The sequence below is a fragment of the Battus philenor genome, unplaced genomic scaffold (assembly GCF_028537555.1).
Source record: "Battus philenor isolate CCGP_79_NKW_IND1 unplaced genomic scaffold, ilBatPhil1.0.hap1 SCAF_30, whole genome shotgun sequence".
NCBI classification, from domain to species: domain Eukaryota; kingdom Metazoa; phylum Arthropoda; class Insecta; order Lepidoptera; family Papilionidae; genus Battus; species Battus philenor.
This window is the reverse complement of record NW_027181694.1, coordinates 4,624,453-4,633,150: the sequence shown is the minus strand read 5'-3', so window position 1 is coordinate 4,633,150 and position 8,698 is coordinate 4,624,453. Positions and strand designations below refer to the sequence as shown.

Below are 8,698 nucleotides of genomic sequence, written 5' to 3'. Positions count from 1 at the left end.
CCGACATCTTTTGCCCAATCTTATAATCTATTTTATATTAGTTCTACAAGTAAATGCTAGATGGCGGTATATTAAATCACTAAAGAATGTTACGCAGTGCCTTTAATTTGTCCTTGTATTACTTACATGTTTTTATTGATTATAAATGGGGAAGAAAAATTTTCCGTTTTCTTAATGAACGTCCTGCCATAAAATATTATTATTCTGTTTTCGTCGTCAAAATTGATGTACGAAAACGTAAATATATTTTTGTCTCGATAAGGATGACTTTAGATGAAACAAAAAGCACTTTAACGAAACCTTTTATAGAAACTAAACAATTACCCAATAAAGATGTTTCTAAAATCTCCTGTCCTCCCAATCGGTTGGAAAAGACGAATGCTATAACATGGAAACAATAACTAAAGATTTTATTAATGCTTTAAGAATATACTGACAATGAATAATAAATACATTTTAAAAATATTGTCGCCTACTAAAAAGTAACGGATTAAAGGGATTTTAAATGTTTTTACAATAATTGATGTGCTAAAATAATTTGTCCCTTTTACTTGTTAGCAAAAGTGCAATTGAACGAGCATTATTTTTACTTTATTCGGCAAATATAATAAAGAGCCGTACACCTGAGTGCAAAACGTCACGCGGTTGTTGACCTCTTTCATTTGGTCGGATAATTTTAATTCTAGCGCGTGCCATTTCGCTCTCTTGTATATCGCTGTCCTACTCTATGTGTCATTGGTAGTGACGTGTTCGCGCGACTTTGACTTCGATCCGAAGTCAGTCACAAATCGACATCCATACGTATATCATCTATCGCGAGTTGTTTATAAAATAACTTTATAAATTATTGCGAAATAAAGTGCCCTTAATCTATGTCTAGTTAGAATAAAAACTCAAGTCTTTGTGCATACATTGTTGGTGGTAGTTTGGTGGATATAACGGCAATTAGTTTTGTGATAGTGCGATACGTTAACGGTGTCAAGAAATAAGTGTATTTATTAGTTTTTTCAGTGCGATTACATCTTTTCGTGGATATACCGCTGGCGGGTGTGTTGGAGCGAAACGAATACCTTGAATATAATAGCGAAGTATTATTTAAACAATCGCATTAACGTACAGGCTTTACTACTTGTTACTAAGGTAACTCATGCGAATTTTACCTCAACATTACGTTCATTATACATCTAAAAGGTAATATTTTTGTCTTGACTATTTCTATTCTCTCTATGAGCGGTTTTTACCTAAAAAGTAATGTCAACTGGCACAAAGGTTATAGTTTACTTCGCGTATTTCTCTACTTACCTAAGTACTCGTTAAATATGTTTTTCTGTTGCTCTACCATCTTCCTGTAATTTTACCAATAAACCTTCTAAAATGAAGTACTATTAGGTTATATTTTCAGTCGCGGATTTATCTACGTTACTTTAATATGCGGTTTTTATGTTATCTTTTCTTATCGGCCCTATTCCACTCGATTGTATTAGGTTCCTATTAGATACACGCAGTTTGGTCTTGTAAACTCTTTCTGTTTTTATGTAATTTTTTTAAACTTATTTTCTCATGGAGTATTTGTGTTTAAAAAATATAAACTAAAATGTTTTATGTACTTAATAAATTTATAACGAAATCACGTCCTAGACTAAATTTTAATAACACATAGTCATCTTAACATGGACACGTATAATATGAAACAAAGAAATGTTAAAATCTATATTAACTACATAAAAACTATATGAGAGTCAATTTTTTCATGCAATAGTTAGATGATTTAAACAAAGCATGGTTTTGAGAACTATCCTATTATCATTTTATGATCTTTTGTAGGTAAACAAAAAATTATTTGTATGTAAAATAAAAGTTTTATCTGTTTCCTGAGTTTATATGTTATTACATAGTTATGGAATTTTTTAAATTTTTATTTGGCCTATGCCTAGCAGTTTGCCACTATAGGCTGACATGGATGAATGAATGTATGATTTAAAGTATGAAAATATCTTACAATCTCATTGTTTGCCTCATTGCTGAGGTGCATTGATCTTATTATATCTGGTTGGTGCTATAGTTAAGAAGTTGACCTGGTTAAACTTTAAAAACCTGTCTATTTCATTGTGGAAAGAGATTGATAAACTTATTTTTGATTAATTAGTTATTGAAACTCACTTGTCTTATTTGGAATAAGATGGAGATTAAAGACAGTAATATAGCTGACTGTAACCTATATTCTACCAGCTACTTGAAAGCATGGTATCACACCATATATACCACCATATATGTCTAAACCCAATGTTTTCAGCTTCTCAAATATGATAAAGTTAATATAATAATAATACTCATCTTTATTTTCTATAAATATCAGTACTAAAATTTGTGAAGCTGTGGCTTCTGAATCAGTATTCACTGTATTCCAGAAGCCAGTGGCTTACCAGTTATAATTTAGGTTTAAAGTACAAACAAATGATGTACTAAAGCCAAAGATTATAAAAATAATCAGTAAGAAAATGATCACAAAAGCATTTGCTTAAATTATAACAATATTTGTATGAAATACAATTTATGATTTTATATGTTATGTTCCAATATGACCCATATATGACGGCCTGGAGGTGACATATTCTGAGGGTGGAAGCTGAAGCCTGAGACCCCCTGCCACTACCGGTTTACCGTACAGCATAGGACTCCCCAACTAATTTTATAAGTTGTACACAACTTTGTTATTTTTTGTCTCTATATATAAGATGCAGGCTGCTAACAAGTCTTCTTATTAGAATTCAATGGGGGTGGCGTTTAAAATCCTATTGCTGCAATGGTAATGATGATGATGTATAAAATAAACTACCTTACCTGATAGTTATTACTTTGTTACACAAGAATGTTATTCTGTTCAGAACACCAGCTTAATTAAATAATACATTTATATACAGATACAGATGATAAACAGCAAATAGGTCTAGTGTAAACACATAGTATACACAAAATAATTAGACACTTATATTCATTGTTTACACTTTATAGATTTATAAAGTTATATATTTTCTTACCTTATTTAACTTATACAAAAAATCATATACAAAAATGTGATAACTATGGTGAATTTTTCCTATTTGTTTAGCTCTTGTCTTTCAATTTGGCAACACTGATGATTAATTCATAGTGTGGATATGGTGTACATTTGTAAAAGCATCTATCACTATCACCATCATTGATAACCTGGAAATGTCAGATAATTATTATTATATATTTGTATATTATTATTATACAGTTTTTAATAATAATTTGCAAATATTACTATTTTATATTATTACTTTTTGGTTGCAAATTGAGTTTGTATCTTTGTAAGTTATGCCTTGACACATTCCATTAGAAAAAAAATAGTGTATTTCTGAGTGATTACTTTGTTTATTCTTTAGAAACAAAGATTATGTTTATATATATAATAGTACATTTTTCTGTATGTTTTGATGGAATACATCCTACCATTATTTTTTTGTTTTTGGTTGATGTCTATGTTTAAAAGTATGTGGCAGGTGTGTTTTAATCCATCAAAATCATAGAAAAATAGGAAATTAATAGTTGAATTGGTTGAGATTTAATAGAGTTTTGCACTTGCTAGACATTCATTTTTTATTTATATACATTAACACAATATGTATATGGACATTTAAAAATTGATTATAACTTCTCTTGGTCACCTCATCACAAGAGAATGATTTTAATTACTTTTTTGTATGGGTTTCTTAATATTTTGTAGAAGAGTGTTGGGAAAAATTAGGTAGAAACATGAAAAATTTTAAAATATATGATGACTTAAAAATTTGTGCATTTGTCATTTTGCTATGACCTTTATTTATTTCACATTACATATCTTACATTAGGCTATTTTTTATTGAAATATAAACAGGCCAATAACTTCAGGTTGTACAAAGTCTGCTGGAATAGACAGTAAACAATAGTCAATTTTAATATTGGTTTTTCATATTATTTATTTATTATGTTATTTATTATATCTGAAATTATTGATCTTTGGATACAGTGTAATTGCACACAGATAAAGATATAGCTTATTAGTTGGCAATTAATAAATAGTAGAGCTATACATTGTATTACATAAACTTTTAATTACTTCATATTCACAATAATAGCTGTTTCATGTTGCATTAACAATTTAGTACCTTAAATTATATTTAATATATTATGACTTGTGTGTGGAAGATCCAGATTATTTGCTCATGATAAAATAAAATATAATAATCCACTGCTATAACTTAATAATATATAATAATAAAAATATATAATAAGTGTGTCTCTTTGTAACATTAAAATAGCTCCTTTTTACTATGTTCATACATATGTAAGCAGTACATATACAAAAAATACTATTTTTTTTATCTGCCTGTCTGTTAATACTGGCTAATCTCTAAAAGAGTTGGATCAATTTTGACAGGCCTATTACTGGTATTTTAGAAAAAATACTTAAATAAAAGAATGACTACTTAGTCATTCTTTTATTAAAATTTAACTTATTAGATTTATTTAAATCTAATAAGTTAAATTTTACATTGACAAAGTCTCAGGTGCAGCTAGTGTACAATGTAAACATATTAATCTAAATATATCAACAAAGAAATTTATGAAGAACTTATTATCAGTAGTGATTAGATATTCCTATGCTTGTTTACCTAGAATTATTGCACATTACTAGATATTTTTTATATTTTTCAATTAATAATAAATAACAAATACTTAACTATTCTAAACTAAATAATAACTTACTATTGCAGTTAATAACTTACTTACCTTTATTATTATAAAGTATTGTCTGAGTCTAACAGCTGACAAGTAAATATATTTTTTAATATTGTAGAGGATGAGTCTTCACTGATTACAACTTTAGATAAATAAATAAATATATAATAAGGTAAGAAAATAAAGTGTTTTATGTTTTATAGTTATACTTTGTTTTCTGTCCTTATTCTAAACTATTTAACAAAAGCCTACCTACTAGCTGGCTTTACCGAAGAGAGAGCCTTTATTATACTTAGTAGAGAGCCATCTGACATATTAGGTGTATTTCTTGTATACTACACTCCATTACCATATAGATAAGCTTGGTTTACAATGTAAAAACACAGTATCAATAAGTAGTTCTGAAAAGAAAAAACAAAATATTATTATATTATACTCAATATTTAATTTGAGTAATGCATATAAAAAGAAACTCACCTATCAATTTATTTATTGGGTTCACTAAACAAGATGATTAAGTACAGTAATAGCTCTTTATTCTCAGGTATGTATCACTACAAATATGGATGGATTATAAGGGATATCTTTCCAGGTGACAAAATAAAAAAAAACACATAAAATTTAATAGAAGTTTATAAACATTTTCATTAATTATCTTCAGGATTAAACAATGGTTTGGAAAGTTTTGTACTTACTCTTGCTTGGCAGTTTTTTAAAGCTCCTTCAGTTCAGTCTGATATGCAGCAGTAATAAGACTTTGTTCTATAAACGGATTAATGTTGTTCATAAAGAAATTGGAAAGCTCATTTGCTATTCTTACACCGCTAAGATTTTTCATATTAAATGTCACATTTCCAGTGCTAGTTGAAGCCTTCAATTAGGTGGAAATTTAACATTTCAACAACATTTTATTAGTCCGTTTGATGGCATAAACAAAAGATATTGGGTTAGATACCTATTGGAATCTATTCATTAATCTGTATGTACTTATTAGAACAGCAATTAAAAATATTTAAGCCAAGAATATTGGAATTGGGTGGAATTTATTTAATCTGCAGATAGTAAAAATGCAAATGAAGGTAGTTCAAATAATGAGCTTTTACTGTACTCCAAACTAGAAAAAAAAAAAAAAAACTAGGTGGGACTTTCTAGAAGTGAACACTTAAAAATAACAAAACAAACTAAAGTATTATGAATAGGATTAATCATAATTTTATTTATAGAAAGACATAGGCCAATACTACAGACATCCAATAGGATAGATTAAAAGCAGCTTGCATATAGTTAGTCTTCACTTTAGGACTTTTAGGCCCCAGTGATCATCAGCTCTGTACGCTAAGTTTACTATGTTAACTACGTCAGCTAATTTAATTGTACTCATTCCTAATTCAATCTAGATTTATGGCATATTACTCTTTAGGTAATCTCAATGTGAAAAATTGTATTAATATATTTAGGGAATAGATATTTCAGTGCTCTGCTTTGTTATATCAAACCCCATGAAGCTATATATATACAATACCATCCAAAAGTTTGGAAGCACATCTGTTATTGGCCAAAACAACACCTGCTATAGCCCGTAAAAGTTTGTAATAAATGTTATCATTGCATCTTTTCACTATTGTTTACATATTACCAAATAGATTGTCAGGTCTCATTAAACATGTTTTACCAATTCACACCTGGTTACACCTGATCTGTCTCCAATAGAACTTGTCTGGGATGAACTCATTAGGAGAAAAAAAAATGCTCTCCTACTATTTCAGAACATTTATGACAGTTATTAGAGAGTGAATGGAACAAGTCAGATGAAGATTATTTTAATAAGTTAATTAATAGAATGCCTAAAATTTGTCCAGAAATCATTAAAGCAAAAGGTGGTCACTTTGATGAAGCTAAAATTTGATTATGTTTCCCATTATTTGTTAATTTTCTCTTTGGTCTAAGTTACTTTTTGTTAAATTTTTAATTTTATAAATATAAGTAATTGAAGGTCGTTAAATTTTGTTTTATTTGATTTTACCTTGCTGCTTCCAAACTTTTGAACGGTGGTGTGTATATATATATATATATTCCAGTTTTAAAATTGAGAACGAAACAAAAAGAATCTCAATATTTACAAAAGATTAAAATTATCAAACATATGATGTGTTAGCAAATATATTTTAGAACATGTTGTAAAATACAATAGAGTCATAAGTTGTTCTACTTTGATATGAAGGCATTGCATTCAGCTGTTTTATCTGATCAATTGAGTTCCTTATTTATTTCATGTACTGATGCTAATAGTGTTTACGTCATATACAAATTGTTTAAATGTAGAAAGGAAGTTCAGAGAACATCTGTGGGTATTTACAAAATTGGCATTCAACACTACTTTGTTCATTTTTATCAAATAGAGTTAGCATAGTTGGCAATTTTTAACTCATTGTTTAAAGGTGTAGACTAAATATAAATAAATATTTGTATATACAATATTATAATAGCTAGACAGCCACATTGTGAAGTGACCAGATGGTTCCTGGGGCCATAAGGTTCGGGAATGTACTAATGTTTTAGGGATCTAAAGATACTGAATGCTCCCTGTTTCCTACTGGTTCTAGTGGGAATTTGGGGGATGAGTTTGTCCATCAGTGGACATTAGAGTTCATACACTATGTTATTATTATTATAAACACATTGGAATAAAGGTCTTTATGTCATGGTAGGTAGGGTCACATGAATAACTTGAAATATAACAAATAATTAGTACTAGTGCTAAAATATAAAATATGTAAAGTTAAATGTTGGACAATTAATATGAATGTTGTTTTTATGTATGAACTTTATGTAACAATCATATTAGAATGCCAAGGTTGATTTAATAGATAGTGTAATTGATTTAACTAGGAAATGATATAGTGAAGTTATTTAAGTAATTCTTAATGCTATGACCATAAGGGTTATTATAGTGTAGTATTATTTAGAATTTTTTTCATATTAAATGCAGTACACAGTCCTAACCAACTTGGTTGTTAGGTCAGAACCTCACCTTTATTAATTATAGTATCATTATAACATAATGTATAAGCAGTTATTGTTTTGTAGTAAAATGAATGCATTTGTGATGGTTTTCCTGCTGGTTTTTATCATCTATAAATGTTCCTTGCCCATTGACATTAGGAGCTTTGAAGAATTCTGCCACAGATGAAGTCGTTTACTCCAGATCTCTTACATAAATAGTATACATTTTCTTAAGTTTAATATCATTATCATTATTTGAATTCTATGATGTCCACTGTTAGACATGAATTGTTTGATAGTAAATTATAAAGGAGAGATAAATTTAAATAGGAGATTCATTGAGGAACATTTGCAAATTGAAGTTGCAGTAGGCAAGCAGGTCACATAACATACAGAACAGATGGCTACCGAGACTTTAAGATATTGAAGTGGAGGCCATGGACTTACAAATGCAGCATTGGACATCCACCTGCAAGGTGCCAGTTAGTTGTCAGAAGACACTAGATACCTATTAAAATCTATCTGGCTTATGTCCTAGATATTTTATGGCAGAATTTTTCTCTAAAAGTATTTGGTGATCTAATATATATTAATATTTATAGCTATAAGTGTTTGATATGAACTGTAGTCATCTTATCACACCTATCACATGACCATGTTAGTCATTCTGTAAAACATTTATTATCTCCCATGTTTACAAATTCATTATATATATTTATGTATATTACAGTAAAATAAGGAAAATGAATAGCTGAATAAATGTATAGGTTATTTGTTGTCAAATGATGGATGGTATGCCCTATCTGAAAATCAATGGTTTGATAAATAATAAATAATGTAATGATAAATATTATTAAATTTATTATTGTATACAATGTCTCTGTCCATTTTGTACTACCATGAGTTATAGGCCTGTTTCATTCTTATAGAGTTTTACATGAAATACTTTATA

General features: G+C 28.6%; 1 protein-coding gene across 1 annotated transcript in view; it reads left to right on the top strand.

Annotated features, from left to right (window-relative positions):
• The first annotated feature begins 800 nt into the window (after window positions 1-800).
• Window positions 801-8,698, top strand: part of LOC137927270 (uncharacterized) — a 52,099-nt gene continuing 44,201 nt past the window's right edge. Inside the window, exon 1 of the mRNA XM_068771049.1 lies at window positions 801-1,140. The gene's annotated coding sequence lies outside the window, so the exon portion shown is untranslated. The remainder of the gene's footprint in view (window positions 1,141-8,698) is intronic.